This window comes from Nansenia antarctica (genome assembly GCF_963989245.1).
Source record: "Nansenia antarctica genome assembly, chromosome: 9".
In the NCBI taxonomy this organism is placed as follows: Eukaryota; Metazoa; Chordata; class Actinopteri; order Argentiniformes; family Microstomatidae; genus Nansenia; species Nansenia antarctica.
The window spans coordinates 12,362,828-12,383,717 of NC_137679.1; the positions used below are offsets into that span (position 1 = coordinate 12,362,828).

General features: G+C 42.2%; 1 pseudogene across 1 annotated transcript in view; it reads right to left on the reverse strand.

Moving 5' to 3' along the window:
- Window positions 1-20,890, reverse strand: part of LOC308165338 (putative ATP-dependent RNA helicase TDRD12) — a 96,846-nt pseudogene that overhangs the window by 51,249 nt on the left and 24,707 nt on the right. The window contains exon 15 of the transcript in view: window positions 19,112-19,249. The product of the transcript in view is annotated as a putative ATP-dependent RNA helicase TDRD12 (transcript). The remainder of the gene's footprint in view (window positions 1-19,111; window positions 19,250-20,890) is intronic.

The following is a 20,890-nucleotide window of genomic DNA, read 5'->3' on the forward strand; positions in this document are numbered from 1 at the left end:
GCTATGCCCGGGGTAGAAACACAAGACTATAGCTGGATAAGGTCTACAAGTCTACACGGTCATTTTAAGCCGTCGACCAGCCCTCTACGACCACGGGAAGTCATGTTAAAAGTGAAGATACTTCTGTTAAACTAAGCTAAGCTAAACATCGCTAATCGCTAACTCCCTCCTGGGCTTAAAGTGACAAGTAATAACGTTGTGAAAAAAAACGTCAGATCAGTGTTTTTGTTTTTATTGACAACGGAATTACATGCTGGAAAAACATGCAGACACAGACAATAAGAGACACACGGGAGAAGTACAGGAAAACATTTTATTTTTTGGGACCATCCTCGAGTTTTGGCTGAAATTACGTCGTTGTTTTGAGCGCGCGTGCGCGTTTCATGCGCGTGCACGCTGCGCGCGCGCGGTCAGCACTACCCGCCACCATTGTAAAAATTCCTGGAGGAAACACTGAACATAGTTAGTGTAACCCTCCTCTATAGAAACATAGTTAGTGTAACCCTCCTCTATAGAAACATAGTTAGTGCTCTGGTTCTCAGCACAGCTACGCAGACTACAGCTGGACGAGCAGCGTAGTGACAGTCAGCTAGCGGCAGCAGCGAGCTAACCCTGCTAGCTAACTCACTAGCATGTCCTGACAGCAGACAGCAGACAGCTTCACTCGCGATTCGCGATGCCTACACCGGCCAGACAGCTTGGCGTGCGTCAACAGGAAGTAGGTTTGTTATGGAAACAAAACCCAAAAAAAAAAAAAAAAAAGACGAATCGATAATGGCATTCGTCGCCAATGAATTTCATTATCGATTTTTATCGATTTCATCGATTCGTTGTTGCAGCCCTACTAGGGTTGGGTATCGTTTGGGTTTTATCCGGTACCGGTACCTAACCGATACTTTAAAAACGGTACTTTAAAAACGGTACCGGTACCAAAACGGTACTTAATTCGGTACTTTTGATTTTTTAAAATGACATATATATATATATATATATATTAGGGATGCACGATATTATCGGCACCGATATTTATCGGCCCGATATTGAGGAATTAATGTTTATCGGTATCGGTATTTATTATAAAATTTAGCCGATATTTAACCGATAATATGAAGCCGGAAATATTTCTGCTTCCGGTTTCCGGTTTCCGCGCTCTGCTTCCGGTTTCCGCGCTCAGGCACGCAGTTTGTATAGACGAGACGCGAGCGAAACATGCCTTCCCCGGTGTGGACATTCTTCACAATTTCTAAGGCAGATATTGCGTTTGCAATTTGCAATACATGTTCAACAAAAGTTCGGAGAGGAGGGCAAAGGTCTACGAGTTACAACACAACGAATCTCATAAGTCACCTTAAGAATCACCATTGCAAGCACACTGTATGGAAGGAATATCAAGCACTAGGTAGCCTAGCCGCGGTGGTAGCCTAGCCTTCAGAAGGTAGCCTAGCCGCGGTGGTAGCCTAGCCTTCAGAAGGTAGCCTAGCCGCTGTGGTAGCCTAGTCTTCAGAAGGTAGCCTAGCCGCGGTGGTAGCCTAGTCTTCAGAAGGTAGCCTAGCCGCGGTGGTGGCTCCACCAACTCCATTATTTTTTCATTGATTGCTTGAGCCTTTGAGCTGTCTGCTGTCTTCCTGCAGTTTTCAAATGCGTGTTCAATGTGTTGCACCGCGGCTAGGCTACTGCTTCTGAAGGCTAGGCTACCACCGCGGCTAGGCTACTGCTTCTGAAGACTAGGCTAGCAAAGGTTCTATGAGGTAGGAATTGTATTCAGTTTGTATATTAGGGAACACCAATGGAAAACGTGTCTATTATTTAGGTGAGAATGTGAATGTAGGCTATACAAGACAAGTTGTTTACAAGGAAAACATGCACTTTTTGTTTTTCCATGTCAGTGCAATTTATGTTGAATTCTTATGCAAAACGTTTGATGGGCTTTATCACAACCTACCTCATCCTCATGCACTAAAAGTAGCATAGCCCAGCCCTTTTCAGTTGCTTTATTAAGCATACTAGTGTAGCCTACTATGTGCCTTGTATCATTCTGTTTATCTCCAGACTAGGCAGCCATTTGGCACTAGTTTCTGTAAAAGTTCTATAACACTTTTGGTTCTTTAAAAGTCTTTATTTTTGTATTGACTGATGCACAAGGTGCACTTTATTTTTGACACTTTTTTGATCTAATTACTCTTAGGTGAGCCTTTTTTGTTTTCATAAAAGGAGGCCAGATCTTGGCTAAAAAAAGCATTGTGCACTAGGGATGTTACCGCTCGACGCAGTAGTCACGGCACGGTGTCTATCTTCCGACGCAATGTGCGTCGATACAAATGTATCGATGCTTGTGTCAAATGGCAAAAACCACGTGACTACTCGAAGAAAGATTCGTACGTCACACACGCACATCTGACGCGTGTGTCAGTCGTTCCGCAAACGGGGCAGTGTTCCAAGTTTGGTACTGCATAAAATGACGTTGAACTCTCTCATATTCACTCATATTCACTCATATTCACTCATATTCGAGGGTTGTAGTCAGAGTGGAGACATACGGACGCTAGACAGAATACATTTATTGACAGAGACAGAGATAGAGATAGAAATAGACATGAGATTGGTAGATATTGATAGATAGATATAGAACATACAGAGATAGTCATAGATTCATAATTGCAACACATAGGCTAGCCAGATAGATACACATAAAAAAACGTTGCCTGTTCATGTACACAAGCAATAAATATTTGATTGTTCACATAAGCACAAGTCTGTCCAGTTTCCACAATGTAGCCTTGTTTTGCACTCTTTCCCTGTTCCACGAGCACGTCTCAACACTGTTGACCCTGTTATGACATGTTGACCATTTATATCTGCTCCAATTGTCAAACAGCCATGTCCCACACATGCCGAAATGTCATTCCGATTTGTATCCTTACATGTCAAGGGGATAGTGGAGTGAATTGGACTGGTGATCGGAAGGTTGTGAGTTCAACTCCTGCCTGAAACACCACCACTAGTGTGCCCTTGAGTACTACAATTACTCCAGGGGGAATGTCCCTGTAAGTAGCTTTTGGATTAAAAGCGTTTGCTAAATGGCAAATTCTATTCTATTCATATCAGAAATGGACACAACAGTTGCATTTATTTATTCATATATGTATTTATTATAGTCTACTAGACACACCAACATTTAAGACCACATATGGCCACATACACATCGACACAGTTTGTCACAGCACCTTTATTGAACAAGACATCGCAGATGACGGTGGGCTTATTGTATTTTGCCTCAAATACCTGACTTGTGAATCAGTCGATACGGCCGCCATACCATGACCTGACCAGCAGATGTCATTGTGGAGCTGCTGTATCGACTGTATCGATAGATCGACACTTTTTCCGACACAATTGTGTCGAACGTGTCAATTGCGTCGAAAGCTTCGTTTCCCCCATCCCTATTGTGCACTGTATAACAGATTCTGTTTGTTAGAGGAAATAATAAATGAACATTTGAAGACTCAGAAGTGTTCTCTTTGTTGTGTTAACAATAGTGATGTAAGTTAGATTTGGTGAGATCACTATGGAATATTAAATCATCAATCTTTGCTCACTACATAGCCTTTCTTACCTTCAGGTGTGCATGAACTACAGGTTATCAACTGTGAAATGATATCTGAATGGTCTTTATTGTCATTGATATAGTACAGGTACCAAACAACGACATTTGGGAGGGGGAGCTCCCCTGGTGCTAGGAAATAAAAAATAATAATAATATCGGTATCGGTATCGGTTATCGGCCACGAGAAGCGGGTAAATATCGGTATCGGTATCGGTTGGAAAAAATGCATATCGTGCATCCCTAATATATATTATAATAATAACACAGTCGACAACATTAAACAGCTTTTTTATTGCTGAGGCACAATATATATTAGTTATACACTCAAATTAAAATAAATGAAAATAAAACTCCTGCTGACTGAGGCACAATATACATATATATAATATTACAGTTAAATATACACTCAAATAAAAAATAAAATAAAAAAAATCCCACCTCAGCAATTCTTTTGCAAAAAGATCAGCATATTTGCCTTCTCTGGCAAAATACGACACCTCTCTTGACTTTTTTATTGTCATTTTGACTTTTCTTTTGTTTTGACATAATTGTCTAATGGCACAGATTTATAAACATAAAGTAAACAAATATTGTTTTCACGTCACTTTACCTGAAACTGAACGACACAGCGCGGAGCGAATTCCCTGGTAAAACGTTTCTCTCCCCCCGCTGTCAACCAGGAAGCGGTGCTGAGAGAGCAAGACACGGATCTACCGGCAGTTGACTGCCGCTGGACTGAGGAACACCATAGGCACAGCACATCGCCATAATAGCGATAAAGTGCGAATGATTTTAAGCATTTTGAGCACTTCGCGTTGTTTTCGTCGAGTCGGGTGAAATGCAGCCACACTTTAGAACGCTGCTTCATTAGGGCCTTCGGCATTCTCGGTGACCTCGTAGGCTAGCTAGCGAAATACGATAATATTATTATGATGATGATGATGATAATAATAATAATAATACAATAATACAATCACTAACTATATTACTACACTTACTATAAACTCACTCTTCTTAAGTTCTCAACACAACTGCTCACCTCACTACCACGACACGCACTGATTGGAAATGTAACAGGCGATGTCACGTCACGACTCAAGTCACGTGTGGTTGACTGTTGCATGACACCGGACACCAGGGGAAAATAAATAAATAGAAAAGTACCGAAATAAGGTACCGAAATCTCCTTTGCGATTCGGTACGGGTACATACCGAATGTAAAGTAACCGGTACCTACCGGTACCGATTTTCGGTACCCAACCCTAAGCCCTACTTACGTGAAAGTCAAAGATGACGTTCAAGTACTTTTTTATAAATGAGGCCCCTGGTCTTTGCTACTTTAATCCGATAAAATAAGAAAACCGTAGTGCTTTTTAGATATTAGGAGCCCAAATCCGATGGCCAGTTAGGCAAACTATTATATAGTGTCGTTGCCGCGTCGTTATATAGAGAACATTTATGAAATAGGGGTTGATTCATCAGAGCAGTCATAATATGACATATTATGTCATCTCCCTGTCATCAGGGATGTGTAGTTCTTCATTTGATTTGCCGTGTAAATCCCCAGATGAGAGTGTTACATTCGTTTTCTTAAGATAGGATAATGAATAAATCTGTTCAATGAACATTTGCCAAAGTAGGGTTAGGGTGATTACTGTTAATCAGTATTTAGCCTGTATGGTGTATATGAAGATGTTATAGCTAGCTAGCTACGATTTATCATGAAAACAATGAACAGCAAGCTAGATCCAAAACTAGGGCCGGTGGAGGAGGGCAAGTGTCACATTGGACAGACTACCAAACAGAAAAATAAAGTATCTTAACTCAGGGCTCTCAAGTCGTTCACACGCTCACACGCCGCGTGTGTCCGCCCAATGCGTGAGACTTGAGATCCCTGATCTTAACGACAGCAAAAGTGATGGATGTCAGAAATACATTACCTGGAGATTCAATAAGGTACTTTTATATGACAGGATATGGGTTAGGGTTATATGACACCTGTAGCGAGATCATTTATTGAATAGAACAATCAAACTTGGCAACGTACAAAAATAATCCATAAGCGATCAAAACCAGAAAAATAACAATCAATGTGTAGCCTATAGAATATGCGTATAATGCGGTCAACAAAAATACATCGCTCCCCTCTCTCTCCACTACCGCCATGCAAGATGCGCAGGTGCTTAAATTACCTTGCAATATCACCCCCCATAACCATATGACTTCTCAATACGGTGATCAAGGCAATAAACAAACAATCAAAGTAAACTCACAATAAACCCATTAGCCTGTTATACTAAATACCACCCTACAACACCTCAGGCAGACTGAAAGGACACACATTGTCTATTTCATTACTTTTCTCCATATAACGACGTCGGATGGGAGGGATGGGAGTTAGAATCGGTGCTCTATTATTCTACCTAGCCCAGAGTCCCCGGATGAGTGCCTCTAAAACTGAACTCGTATTTTGAGAAAAACTAAATTGTATTTAGAGAACTGAATTGTATTTTGAGTAAAACCGAATTGTCTATTTAGAGAAACTGAATTTGAAAACTGAATGAAAATAATGAAAACTGAATTGAATACAATTCAATCTGTCGAATACAATTCAGTTTGTGCTCAGATTCAATTAAATCTGTCAAATACAATTCAATTTCTGCTGGCACTAAAATAGCTCCATATCTAACCTTCTAACCTTCCAACCTCATATATATCTATCAAACTCTGACTCTGTCTAACCTTCTATCTTTCCAACATCATATAACCTTTCAACTAACCTTTCAACTAACCAGACTAACTAGAAATGCCATTCTGCAATATTTCATAGATAAATAAGGTCTAGATTGGAAACGAGGACATACTGTAACAGAAGTCAACAACTTTCAAAGCGACTCATCTATTCAGCCTTTGTAAATTCACCCTATTAAGTCTAGAATATCACTGTTCTTTACTCTGATATCCAGTCTATCCCATTTCGACCTCATTCAGCGCAGACATTGTGACTTTGCAACTGCAAACCAAGGCCTCACACGAGTTGCACAAAGGACAGACGAACACGTGTTTGTTGATGGGCTTTCTGGCGGAATGTTGATATGAAATCAAAATACTCATCAGAACATGTGTTTGATCAGGGGAGGCTGGTTCATTAGGGGCAATTGTGCAATGCCCCACCAAAGGGAGAAGAGAGAGATTTTTTTTCTATGACTTCTAGACAGTGTTGCTTCTGAATATCATAGTCCAATCAGCTAGTGTTCTGTGGAGTATATCATAGTCCAATCAGCTAGTGTTCTGTGGAGTATGTTCCAATCAGCTTCAAGTCCCGCCCCTTTCAGGGCAACTTTCAGTCTACTCGAAGTTGCACTAGGCTGTTCTCGTAGACTTGCATGTAAAATCTATTTTGGTAACTTCAGGCCATTCGGTCGTTTGTCTATGGGGTTTTGGGACATGCACAAAGAATCGTACGTGCTTACGTCATGTCCGGCGTAGCTTTAGACGAGCTAGCCAATTAACCTTCATTTCAGATCACGTTCGTTCACCATGGCAATGGCGGCTAGTAATGTCGTTCAGCCGTCGTAGCAACCAGGAGAAATTAACAGTAAAGGAATTAGGACCACCCAGACCAAATTTTATTATAAAGCAAGTTTATACAAAGGCAGGGAAAATTGGAAAATCGTATAACCGAGGATTTACGAGGGGTTGACATTGACGCAGTCTTCATAAAACATGCCGTCCACAAGCAGCATGCAGGCCATAAGGTAAGATCAAAAAATATAGTTTGTACCTTCTCCGTAATATAGAACTTTGTAATAATCAAATGTATGCATGCTATGATGAATGGGAAAGGCGCCGGTAAAACTAGTAGGCTTATATAACAATGAGTTGAATTAAAATAGGGCTTGCCCGAGTAATTGGAGTAGGATATTCCACTATTCATTTGGTAGGTTGCTATGCGAAGCTTCTTTTTTGCAACAAAACTTTGCATTTAATGTATTATGTTACATTATATTAATATGTAGTTACTTAATGTAATGTAGTATATTACATGTATCAAACAATACATTTTGTCAGCGAATTACAACTAAGCATTTTTTTTTGATATATGTATTAGGCTAATATATAGAACATGTCTAAAAATGTCTGAGGTTTAATTTGTGAATAGATAGACCTACATATTTATATTCAAGAATAAGCATATCTACCTAAATAGCTCCAAGATATCTAAGTGGTCGGGAGTGACTCATGTGCACAGCCTGTTAAAGCTAAAGTCAACTGTTATACTTAAAACAGATCCCTCTCTCCTGGAGACCTTAAATCATCGTTAGACTACATTTCAGAAATTACTGTAGATACAATTACAACTACAAGACAGCAGATTGTTCAGCTACATTTTCTTATTTGAAATCTTAACACTGTTGGTCTGTCTGCCTTCAGGGACCAAAGCTCATCTCAAGAGCAGCAGCAAGAAGCCACAGGAACCAGAACATCAAGGAGGGTCTTGGGAGAAGAAGAGAAGCAGAGGCTGTCTAAAGAGGTAGGTCCAAGTTTTGAAACACAGTGTTGGAAAATCACCACCAATCAGAGTTACATTCAGGGATGGGATGGTAGCAGTCTTTATTCAGTGTTGTACTTCCAAAGTGCTTATTTCCACATTTTCTTTCACACCCCATACTTTTGACAGATCTGCGACACAATCCTGGCCCACTCCAAAGAAAGGTTTTCTTTCACCAACCACCTTGTGAGTGCCACGCTGCTCCAAGGAGAGATGTTCCAACAGCACTGCCATGCATTCCCTGTTGAGGCTCTGAACACCACTGTCAAGGCATACCCCATGCTGAACCAGGTGAAGCTCAAGACTGAGCTGTCCCTTGTCTATGAGAGTGCTGAGTTCAAGGGCTGCTCTGGTGCACTGGCACTGTACCAGGTTCTACACAGTTACAACCTCCAGGAGACTTTCTCTGAGACTGTAGCTCTGTTGAACATCCTAATTACTACTCCCATGACAACAGCTGAAGCTGAGAGGTGTTTCTCGACCCTTAAGAGAATCAAGAACTTCCTGCGAAACACAATGGGCCAGGAGCGCCTGAATGCACTGGCCATGCTTTCAATGGAGAGGGAACTAGTCAGGAAGATGCCTGATTTTAATGAGAGGGTCATTGATTGTTTTGCTGCTTTGAAAGAGAGACGAGCTAAATTTCAATACAAGTGAGCAGTATGTATGCCGTCCATATTTTGTATTTTGTAGTATGTAAATAGTTTTATCCATCCATTGCACATTATCAGCCCCTGTGCCACTGCCCTTTATCCTGGATTTGCTGCACCTAAAATAAAATATGTGATAACTGAATACCAATGGCTGTGAGAGTCAATTTATTTAAGCCCGCTGATTTAGGTGAATTTACCCTTGAACGTGTCACCTTAACCATCAACGCAACAATTGCCCCCCCTGAGAGATTTGGCAGGAGCCGCCACTGTGTTTGATCCGTGGTGTATTCCGGTAGAAACGTATCAAACAGCTACAACATCTCTTCTGATTAGTATGTTCACCTCATTTACACTTTCCGCAAGAAACAACCACCATTACGAGACGAATGAAGCAATGCGATGCAGGACTTGGCTACGAACACGTTTTACTTACATTTCTGCGTTTTCACCAATGTGGAGATACCGGCGCTGCTCCAAACGGCCCTGTCGGACGTCTTCTGTCCTTATATGGTCATAGAGACGTTACCTTTATCATCCAGAAATAAAATACAATTCCTACAAGCGAGCTACCTCGACGGACTCACATTAGTAGTAGAATAAAACATGTTATCAACACGTTGTCGTCTTTTGATGACGTAATCACTGGGTCTTTTCGTAGCTGTGTTCTGGAACTCCGCCCACTTAAAGTCACCCAAATGATTTGCAACGACATCTGGAAATAAACATATAACTAAAGATGTAATCATACTCTCTATTATTTATGTTTTGAAGGGTTTATAATTCTTCTAATATCCTAATTACTGTGCACACGCACACGCACGCACGCACACACGCACACACACACACACACACACACACACACACACACACACACACACACACACACACACACACACACACACACACACACACACACACACACACACACACACACACACACACACAGACACAGATGTCTCAGGAGGGACAGTACAGGGGGGTAGTAGATGTCTCAGGAGACACAGTACAGGGGTAGTAGATGTCTCAGGAGGTACAGTACAGGGGTAGTAGATGTCTCAGGAGACACAGTACAGGGGTAGTAGATGTCTCAGGAGGTACAGTACAGGGGTAGTAGATGTCTCAGGAGACACAGTACAGGGGGGTAGTAGATGTCTCAGGAGACACAGTACAGGGGTAGTAGATGTCTCAGGAGACACAGTACAGGGGTAGTAGATGTCTCAGGAGACACAGTACAGGGGGGTAGTAGATGTCTCAGGAGACACAGTACAGGGGGTAGTAGATGTCTCAGGAGACACAGTAAAGGGGTAGTAGATGTCTCAGGAGACACAGTACAGGGGGGTAGTAGATGTCTCAGGAGGAGCAGTCAAGGTGTAGCCTAAAGAGATGGGTCTTCAGTCTCCGATGGAAGATGGGGAATGACTCCGTAGTTCTGACAACCATGGGAAGCTCATTCTCACACACACACACACACACACACACACACACACACACACACACTCGCACGCACGCCCGCACACACGCACGCCCGCACGCACACACACACACACACACTTGCACGGACGCACGCATGCACACACACACACACACACACACACACACACACACACACACACACACACACACACACTGTCGATCGTATTATTAATCAGCTATTTAACCTGAACCCTATAAAACCACTCTTTTATGAGATTCTGAGAGATTCTGCCCTGTGATAACCCTGCCCTGTGGTAACCCTGCTCTGTCTCTATGATAACCCTGCTCTGTGGTAACCCTGGCCCTGTGATAACCCTGCTCTGTCTCTATGATAACCCTGCCCTGTGATAACCCTGCTCTGTGGTAACCCTGCTCTGTCTCTATGATAACCCTGCTCTGTGGTAACCCTGGCCCTGTGATAACCCTGCTCTGTCTCTGTGATAACCCTGCTCTGTGGTAACCCTGCTCTGTCTCTGTGATAACCCTGCTCTGTGGTAACCCTGGCCCTGTGATAACCCTGGCCCTGTGATAACCCTGCTCTGTCTCTATGATAACCCTGCCCTGTGATAACCCTGCTCTGTGGTAACCCTGCTCTGTCTCTGTGATAACCCTGCTCTGTGGTAACCCTGCTCTGTGAAACCAAAACAATAATGTTTTGACCCTCTAATATACTATACAAGTAACATAGTCTCTGATAACATTGTCTCTGCTGCCCCACTGTGGACGTTAGATGATGTACTTTAAGGGCTCAAAAACAAAAGTGTAGGTTGTAGATACTGAAATCATGTTTGTAGTCTTTAGTCTATCATGCTTATAATGATGAAAAATGCATATGGATCTTCCACCTGCTACTGAGGCTCCTGACGTATCCTGTATTAAATGAATAAAGTGTCAAATTGACAATATATCTTGTTTGTTCCTTGTACTGAGAGAGAGTTCAATCATCCAATCCACCAAACAACTCAAAACAAGAGTCAATACCAACAGGAGAATACACTGTTTAGCATTGGCAGAGGATTTTGGCCATCCCACAAATGCATGATCCTTACAAGTTGGACATCATTGTAAAGGTAAATAAACTGGCTTTCCAACGTTATAAAATACAATGCCAATTAGCATTGTAACAGAGAATTTAGTTTATCTTGGTATTCTAATAAGGTAAGACCATTTAAGCTAAAGATATGCAGACCAAAGCATTAGAACGTAACACAATTTCCCTTATTTAGAAATCCCAATGTTGACAGGTATGGTACAGTAACAATGGGCATTGTTCTACTTCTCTCAATAGTGCAGAGCACCCATGTCTCTCTCTCTCTCTCTCGCTGGCTGGCTACCTCTTTTCCCTTCTCTGTCTGAGTCTCTCTCGTCTGTCAGATGCTAGCCCTGGCAGTACTGGACAGGATCCTGTCTATAGACCGTCAGTGCCAGTCATCCTTGACTCCACCCTCTCCTTCCAATCTCACATCAAGTCCATCACCAGATCCGCCTTCTTCCACCTAAGAAACATTGCCATACTCTGACCATCACTCTGGACTCACCTCCCGCCTGGACTACATTAGAGGGTCCATGCACATTCATCCTACTGAAGTGTACATTGTTTGACCTGTATACGTTTACCCGACTCGGCTGTCTCCTCTTCATGTCTTCTTCTACGGTGTGTTTTGAGGAGTAGATTGGGAGAGAGGTTGCAAGGAATTGAAGAAAAAACAAGAGGCATATGAGCCCAAATCTAAAGTCTTTCCTTGACTCCTTGTCTATCTATCCTGAAATTCTCCTCCAATACATTCTGAGGTCAGGAGAGAGCACATGAGTTATCAAGGAAAGACAGACATTCGGACTAGTTACACATAGAAGGGTAACAGTTAAATTCCTGAGTTCACAGCCTTTTAGTGAGAACATGCTGGTGCAATGCACTAATACTTTCATGTTGTTAATTATAGAACAAGATGGGCATATACAGTTAAAGCTGTACGTCAGTGAAAAGCTTTACCCAAGGCTAGACTAGGGCATGTTAAATTGTCTTCCACTGCCTTCTGCTGAAAAGTCTGAGATTGGCATTCCTTTTCCATGCATGTTGAAAATGTATTCAGAACCTGGCCCAGTTAAATTGAGCAACTCCTTGGTGGGGTTCAGATGGACTGAATATGATACAGATTTCTATAGACAATTACAAAAAGTAAACAAGTGTAAATTAAGAAACTTTAATTTACCCTTCAAACCAAGTAGCACAATAAAAACATTATAAAAACCTGCTTATACAGTAGAGTAACCTCATCAAAAGTTAATACAGAAATCTGGAGGAAGATAATTGAACTGAGAACAAAAACTGATACATCTCTAAATGTATTATTTAATAATAATATATATATATTTTAAAATAATTATTATAATTATTCCAACCAGCATTAAAGGGTCATTTTACTTAAATTATTTCCAAAAACATGTTCTTTTCGTAGCTGTGTTCTGGAACTCCGCCCACTTAAAGTCACCCAAATGATTTGCAACGACATCTGGAAATAAACATGTAACTAAAGATGTAATCATACTCTCTATTATTTATGTTTTGAAGGGTTTATAATTCTTCTAATATCCTAATTACTGTGCACACGCACACGCACGCACACACACACACCACACACACACACACACACACACACACACACACACACACACACACACACACACACACACACACACACAGATGTCTCAGGAGGGACAGTACAGGGGGGTAGTAGATGTCTCAGGAGACACAGTACAGGGGTAGTAGATGTCTCAGGAGGTACAGTACAGGGGTAGTAGATGTCTCAGGAGACACAGTACAGGGGGGTAGTAGATGTCTCAGGAGACACAGTACAGGGGTAGTAGATGTCTCAGGAGACACAGTACAGGGGTAGTAGATGTCTCAGGAGACACAGTACAGGGGGGTAGTAGATGTCTCAGGAGACACAGTACAGGGGGTAGTAGATGTCTCAGGAGACACAGTAAAGGGGTAGTAGATGTCTCAGGAGACACAGTACAGGGGGGTAGTAGATGTCTCAGGAGGAGCAGTCAAGGTGTAGCCTAAAGAGATGGGTCTTCAGTCTCCGATGGAAGATGGGGAATGACTCCGTAGTTCTGACAACCATGGGAAGCTCATTCTCACACACACACACACACACACTCGCACGCCCGCCCGCACGCCCGCACACACGCACGCCCGCACGCACACACACACACACACACACTTGCACGGACGCACGCATGCACACACACACACACACACACACACACACACACACACACACTGTCGATCGTATTATTAATCAGCTATTTAACCTGAACCCTATAAAACCACTCTTTTATGAGATTCTGAGAGATTCTGCCCTGTGATAACCCTGCTCTGTGGTAACCCTGCTCTGTCTCTGTGATAACCCTGCTCTGTGGTAACCCTGGCCCTGTGATAACCCTGCTCTGTCTCTATGATAACCCTGCCCTGTGATAACCCTGCTCTGTGGTAACCCTGCTCTGTCTCTGTGATAACCCTGCCCTGTGATAACCCTGCTCTGTCTCTGTGATAACCCTGCTCTGTGGTAACCCTGCTCTGTGAAACCAAAACAATAATGTTTTGACCCTCTAATATACTATACAAGTAACATAGTCTCTGCTGCCCCACTGTGGACGTTAGATGATGTACTTTAAGGGCTCAAAAACAAAAGTGTAGGTTGTAGATACTGAAATCATGTTTGTAGTCTTTAGTCTATCATGCTTATAATGATGAAAAATGCATATGGATCTTCCACCTGCTACTGAGGCTCCTGACGTATCCTGTATTAAATGAATAAAGTGTCAAATTGACAATATATCTTGTTTGTTCCTTGTACTGAGAGAGAGTTCAATCATCCAATCCACCAAACAACTCAAAACAAGAGTCAATACCAACAGGAGAATACACTGTTTAGCATTGGCAGAGGATTTTGGCCATCCCACAAATGCATGATCCTTACAAGTTGGACATCATTGTAAAGGTAAATAAACTGGCTTTCCAACGTTATAAAATACAATGCCAATTAGCATTGTAACAGAGAATTTAGTTTATCTTGGTATTCTAATAAGGTAAGACCCTTTAAGCTAAAGATATGCAGACCAAAGCATTAGAACGTAACACAATTTCCCTTATTTAGAAATCCCAATGTTGACAGGTATGGTACAGTAACAATGGGCATTGTTCTACTTCTCTCAATAGTGCAGAGCACCCATGTCTCTCTCTCTCTCGCTGGCTGGCTACCTCTTTTCCCTTCTCTGTCTGAGTTACTATTCCTCCATCCTCTCTCTCTCTCTCTCGTCTGTCAGATGCTAGCCCTGGCAGTACTGGACAGGATCCTGTCTATAGACCGGCGTCAGTGCCAGTCATCCTTGACTCCACCCTCTCCTTCCAATCTCACATCAAGTCCATCACCAGATCCGCCTTCTTCCACCTAAGAAACATTGCCATACTCTGACCATCACTCTGGACTCACCTCCCGCCTGGACTACATTAGAGGGTCCATGCACATTCATCCTACTGAAGTGTACATTGTTTGACCTGTATACGTTTACCCGACTCGGCTGTCTCCTCTTCATGTCTTCTTCTACGGTGTGTTTTGAGGAGTAGATTGGGAGAGAGGTTGCAAGGAATTGAAGAAAAAACAAGAGGCATATGAGCCCAAATCTAAAGTCTTTCCTTGACTCCTTGTCTATCTATCTTGAAATTCTCCTCCAATACATTCTGAGGTCAGGAGAGAGTACATCAAGGAAAGACATTCGGACTAGTTACACATAGAAGGGTAACAGTTAAATTCCTGAGTTCACAGCCTTTTAGTGAGAACATGCTGGTGCAATGCACTAATACTTTCATATTGTTAATTATAGAACAAGATGGGCATATACAGTTAAAGCTGTATGTCAGTGAAAAGCTTTACCCAAGGCTAGACTAGGGCATGTTAAATTGTCTTCCACTGCCTTCTGCTGAAAAGTCTGAGATTGGCATTCCTTTTCCATGCATGTTGAACATGTATTCAGAACCTGGCCTAGTTAAATTGAGCAACTCCTTGGTGGGGTTCAGATGACTGAATATGATACAGATTTCTATAGACAATTACAAACAGTAAACAAGTGTAAATTAAGAAACTTTAATTTACCCTTCAAACCAAGCAGCACAATAAAGAGCAGCACAGAAATCTGGAGGAAGATAATTGAACTGAGAACAAAAACTGATACATCTCTAAATTTAATATTAATATTAAATATTAAATGTAATATTAATATTGTAAGTCTTAAAAATGTGTCTTAAAAATCTTAAAAATCTTAAAAATGTAAGTCTTAAAAATGTGTCTTAAAAGTCTTAAAAATTCCTCTCTCTTTATGATATGTGAGGAGAAGAAGAGTGTTTTAACATTCTGAAAATGTCCAGTTAGTCTTTTACTGTATATCTGAACCAGACTTAAACTATTTAGGATCTCTTGCGTCCTTGGCCTCCAAGGCTAAAGGAGTTTGGCAAGCTGAACAGTAAAGAGAGAGCTGGATAAAGGTTGGGGAAACACAAAGTCCTCTGAGGGTTCCAAGGCGATATTTCAGGGCAGACTGATGGGGGTTCTGGTTGAAGTACTCAGTCGCTCTCACTGCCACTCTCTGACCTCACATAGAAGTCTTCCCCTCCCCCGATCTCCTCGGAAAACAAGCGACCTGGTGACAATCACAAAACAAGGTGATCCCTGAGAGATTATTATCAGAGTGAATATCTTAATACAGCAGAACAATACAACAAGTCTAGTGTTAAGAGATTTAAGTCTTACCATTTGGAATCTCCTCTTCATTGTCCTCAAAATGATCAAAGTCCAGACTTACAAAAGAGCTCTGTTGGACAACATGATACATTTTCAGTATCTTCACACTACTACAATGATGAACCAATATCAAATAAAGCAATGTCAATTCTGTATCAACTAGTACTTATTTTCTGTTACAGTGAACATAACTCTCATACCAACTGGATGATTTTCATTTGGTCACAAAGCAAAGTTGAATATCCATAACAGGACTGAGTTATCCCTTACGTGCCCGAACCCAGTTTTCCTTGCATGAAAAATAAGCAGGGATTAGGACTGCCCAAAGACCAAAAAAATAAAACATTCTGAAAAAATAACTAATATATTGTCCTTTTTAACAAATACAGGTGCTTAACACTCATGTGTTACCCCTTCCACCCCTTCCACCCCGGCCACGGCCTCCTCACCCTGCTTCCCTCTGGAAGAAGGTTGCGGCTGCCTAAGGCACTGAAGGCCCGCCACAGGCTCAGTTTCTTCCCCTCAGCCGCCAGGCTGATAAATGACTCTGGCTTCCCCCTCCCCCCCGCCCCCAAGTCTGCCCAGGACTGAATATGCACTGGACTCACTGTAAAAACTCTGCAGTAATAACTGCAGTAATGCACTGCATTTTATATATGTTGCACTATCCAATGCACTGTTGTCTGTCCTGTGTTGTCCTGTTTTTTGCATTTGTTTTTGTATACACGTGAAAAAAGTATCAACGCACTTACTGTAATGCTGAAGCAAATTCCTATATGTGTATGCATAATGGCAATAAACGTTATCTGAATCTGAATCTGATGAAGAGATCCAGAATAGACGTTTTCATTCAGCTTTTGAGCCACAAAAATATTATTTTACATGAGGCCTATGCAAAGCATGGATGTGTGATTACAGTCCTTAACGCCTGATGTTGTGTATACCTTGGCATTTCAAGTGACTGAGAAAATGTACTTCTCTGGACATCTTATGAGCATTTTGCATCCACTGAATTTCAGAAACTCACCCAAGACTAACCCATCGAAAAAGTTTTCACCAGAAGGTGCTTGAAGTGTTTATTAGGACCTCTTGTTCAAGAAAGTCGTTTCTTTTTGTGACTTGATCTGGTACAGACACTTTAACACGTCGTGAGCTTAGAAAAGGTTCTATCTCCGTTTAGGGTAGTTCAGAGATATTGAGCGTCAACATTTTTACATTCCATTATGTTTTGTGAGATGGAACCTTCGTATTTTATGAATTACTAACTCAAAAATGTCAACCTCTGGTTCCGTCCCATCATCTCTCAAATCCGCAGCTGTAACACCAATTCTGAAGAAACCTGGTTCAGACCCCAACATCTTCAATAACCTCCGTCCCATCTCCAACCTGCCATTTCTTTCAAAAATCTTGGAAAAAGTGGTGGCTTTACAGATTCATACTCATCTCTCTAACAATAACCTCTACGAACAGTTCCAGTCTGGCTTCCGCCCCCTTCATAGCACAGAAACAGCCCTCCTCAAAATCACAAATGACCTCCTGATGGCAGCTGACTCCGGACTCTTATCCATCCTCATCCTACTCGATCTGAGCGCCGCTTTCGATACTATATCGCACTCCACCCTCCTTAACCGTTTAGCCTCCATTGGTATATCTGACACCCCTCTACACTGGTTCCATTCCTATCTCTCTGGCCGCACTCAGTTTATACAGTTAAAATCATTCACTTCCCATCCGACCCCCCTCTCCTCTGGTGTTCCCCAGGGCTCTGTCCTTGGCCCTATCCTCTTCATCATCTACCTCCTCCCACTTGGTCTGATTTTCCATAAATACAACATTCATTTCCACTGTTATGCGGACGACACCCAGCTCTACGTTTCCTCCAAACCCACTTCCACCCTCCCTCCCTCCTCCCTCTGTGCCTGTCTACAGGAACTTAAATCCTGGTTCACTTCAAATCTCCTCAAACTAAACAGTAATAAAACAGAGGTAATTCTCATTAGCTCCAAATCCACACTCACCAAGCACCCCAGTTTCACCCTCAACATAGACAACTCCTTGGTTTCCCCCTCCCCCCAGGTTAAGAGTCTGGGTGTCGTCCTCGACAGCACCCTTTCATTCCACTCCCACGTCAACAACACCATCCGGTCTGCTTACTTCCATCTTCGTAATATCAACCGCCTCCGCCCTTCACTCACTCCCAACAGCGCCGCAATCCTGGTCCACTCCCTCGTCACTTCCCGCCTAGATTACTGTAACTCCCTTTTCTTTGGTCTCCCTCACAAACTGCTCCACAAGATCCAACTGGTCCAGAACGCTGCTGCCCGTATTGTCACCAGAACCCCTGTCATCAGTCACATCACCCCCATTCTACACCAACTCCACTGGCTCCCCATCAAACACCGCATGGACTACAAAATCCTTCTCCACACATTCAAGGCCATCCATAACCTCGCCCCTCCATACCTGTCCGACCTCCTCCACATCAACATTCCCACCCGGTCCCTCAGGTCTGCCTCCTCCATCAACCTGACCGTCCCCCCAGCCCGTCTGTTCACCATGGGGTTTAGAGCCTTCAGCCGCTCCGCCCCTCGCCTCTGGAACTCCCTCCCCCCCGACATCAGGAACATTGACTCTTATCATCTCATTCAAAACCCACCTCAAAACCCACCTGTTTACGCAGGCGTATCCCTGTTGATTTGCTTTTCCCGTGCTGCTCTGCTGCTGGATATGTTTTATACTGTATGTTTCTATGTATTTTGTGTTTTAAATTTTGTGGCTGTTTTTAGATTTGTTGTTGTACGGCGACCTTGAGTGCCATGAAAGGCGCCATATAAATAAAATGTATTATTATTATTATTATTAACATTTTAAAAATAACACCACACAGGCATTAATAAACACCTAATGGATCAAATTATGTAAAAAACTAAATTTTGACAAAAATGGAGATAGAACCTTATAATTCTAACGTCATGACGTGTTGAAGACATTGTTGGGTGAATCAAGAGATTGATCACAAAGCACTTGCCTTCTGCTTGAGCAGCATCTTCCAATCTCCCCGGTCCTTCTTCATCAGCTGTATGACTGGCTCATTGCACTTCACCTGCCAGGAGCAGCTCTCAGCAGCGATAGGGCCATGGAGCTCCAGGTCTGCCCGGTATGGTCGCTCATTAACAGTGGCACTACAGAGAATTATATAATCAATAATAATAATAATAATAATAATAATAAAATCAATTAGGCAATAAATCAGTGCAGCGTCTACTATTCCCTTTTCCACAAAGACAGCATTGACGGTGACATACACATCCATCTGGAACGTGTTATTATTTAGCCTGTGAGGCAAGATGGACCTAAGACGAGTCAACATGTGGAGGAGTGATGAACAGGATCATACCGTTCGTTTCCAATGAAGAGAGAGAACAGGTTTCAGACGTCCAAACTGACACATAAAAAACGATGTAATGTACTGCATGACAAACCTGAACACCACTCGCTCAGAGGAGAATTCACATCTCTGTTCCACAGAGTTGAGCAGCAGTACTCTCAGAACGACTCGGTCGTCTCTCTGAAACCACTTTATCTGTGGGTGGAAACTGACAAAGACATGCACACAGTTTACCCATGATATACAGACTAAATATAACTTGGTATTCTGAAATAGGCAAACAAATATTGAAGTACCTTTTTACAGAGTCCTCTGCAAAGGCTTTCTCAACATTTATGACCTGCTTGCCCTCCATCAAATTACCTAAATAGGACATATAATATTCAGTGATAAGACAGCCCTCATAGTCGTCAATAAAACTAAATTAAAAAACAGCACGGTAGACTAGGCATACATTTAAGTGGATATTGTCGATCAGTTTGACTGGGCATCATTTCAAGCTAAAATATTTAATAATATGGCAGAAATAAATATGTGGCTCATAGCTCACCACAATAAAAACGCCAGAGAGAGAGAGAGAGACATTGATTTGAAAGCAGGGTTGCATGCAAACAATTATGTTTTCATACCATTTTCACATGGGGGTTGGACTGCGGAAATCCATTCTTTGGGAGACAATCCTTTCAGGCCAGTATTCCTGCAAGACAACAACAATCTGGTGAACATCACATGTAGATGTGAGATCAAGGCACCACAGAGAGGACATGACCAGTAGTTCACTACTCACACTTCCCATACAAACTCTAAAAGCACTCAAACGCGTCATGGGGTAAAGTTGCATAGAGTAGTGAGAGAAAGCACAACAATCAAACATTGTTTAACCAAACATAACTTTTTATTTGTCGCAGCACATAGAGTCGCGTGTGCGTGGCAGAAGTGCTGCTGCACTTTGTCGCGTCTTCACTACTGGAAGTGTTTCTACTGCGGCTCTACTGCAGAGCTGCTACAGCCAGCCTTATCTTTGTACATTGAGTTTGCCTTTGATAATGGCCGTCAATAATATCCTGTTTAATTTCACTTCATTATAAATTGTTCTGGGTTCAGTCTGCTGTCATCCATCCTTAATGAGCGAAAAGGGAAATGGTTACAAGCAGAAAACAGTCATGTCGTGTTTGTTTACCCTCTTTCAGAGCAAGAGTACTTAATTACCTCAGGAACACCTACTATAGTATAATAGTACCTACAGGGCTTTTAGCGAAAGTGTAAAAAAAAAGAAGAAGACGTATTTATAGAGGTAGACATTGAAACTGTAGTGCAGTGGTCACCAACCTTTTTAAGCCCAAGATCCCTGACCTCGGCCTTGGTGAAGGCAAGATCTACCTATTGAAGCGTTGAGAGAAAAAGACAGCCAAGATAGTA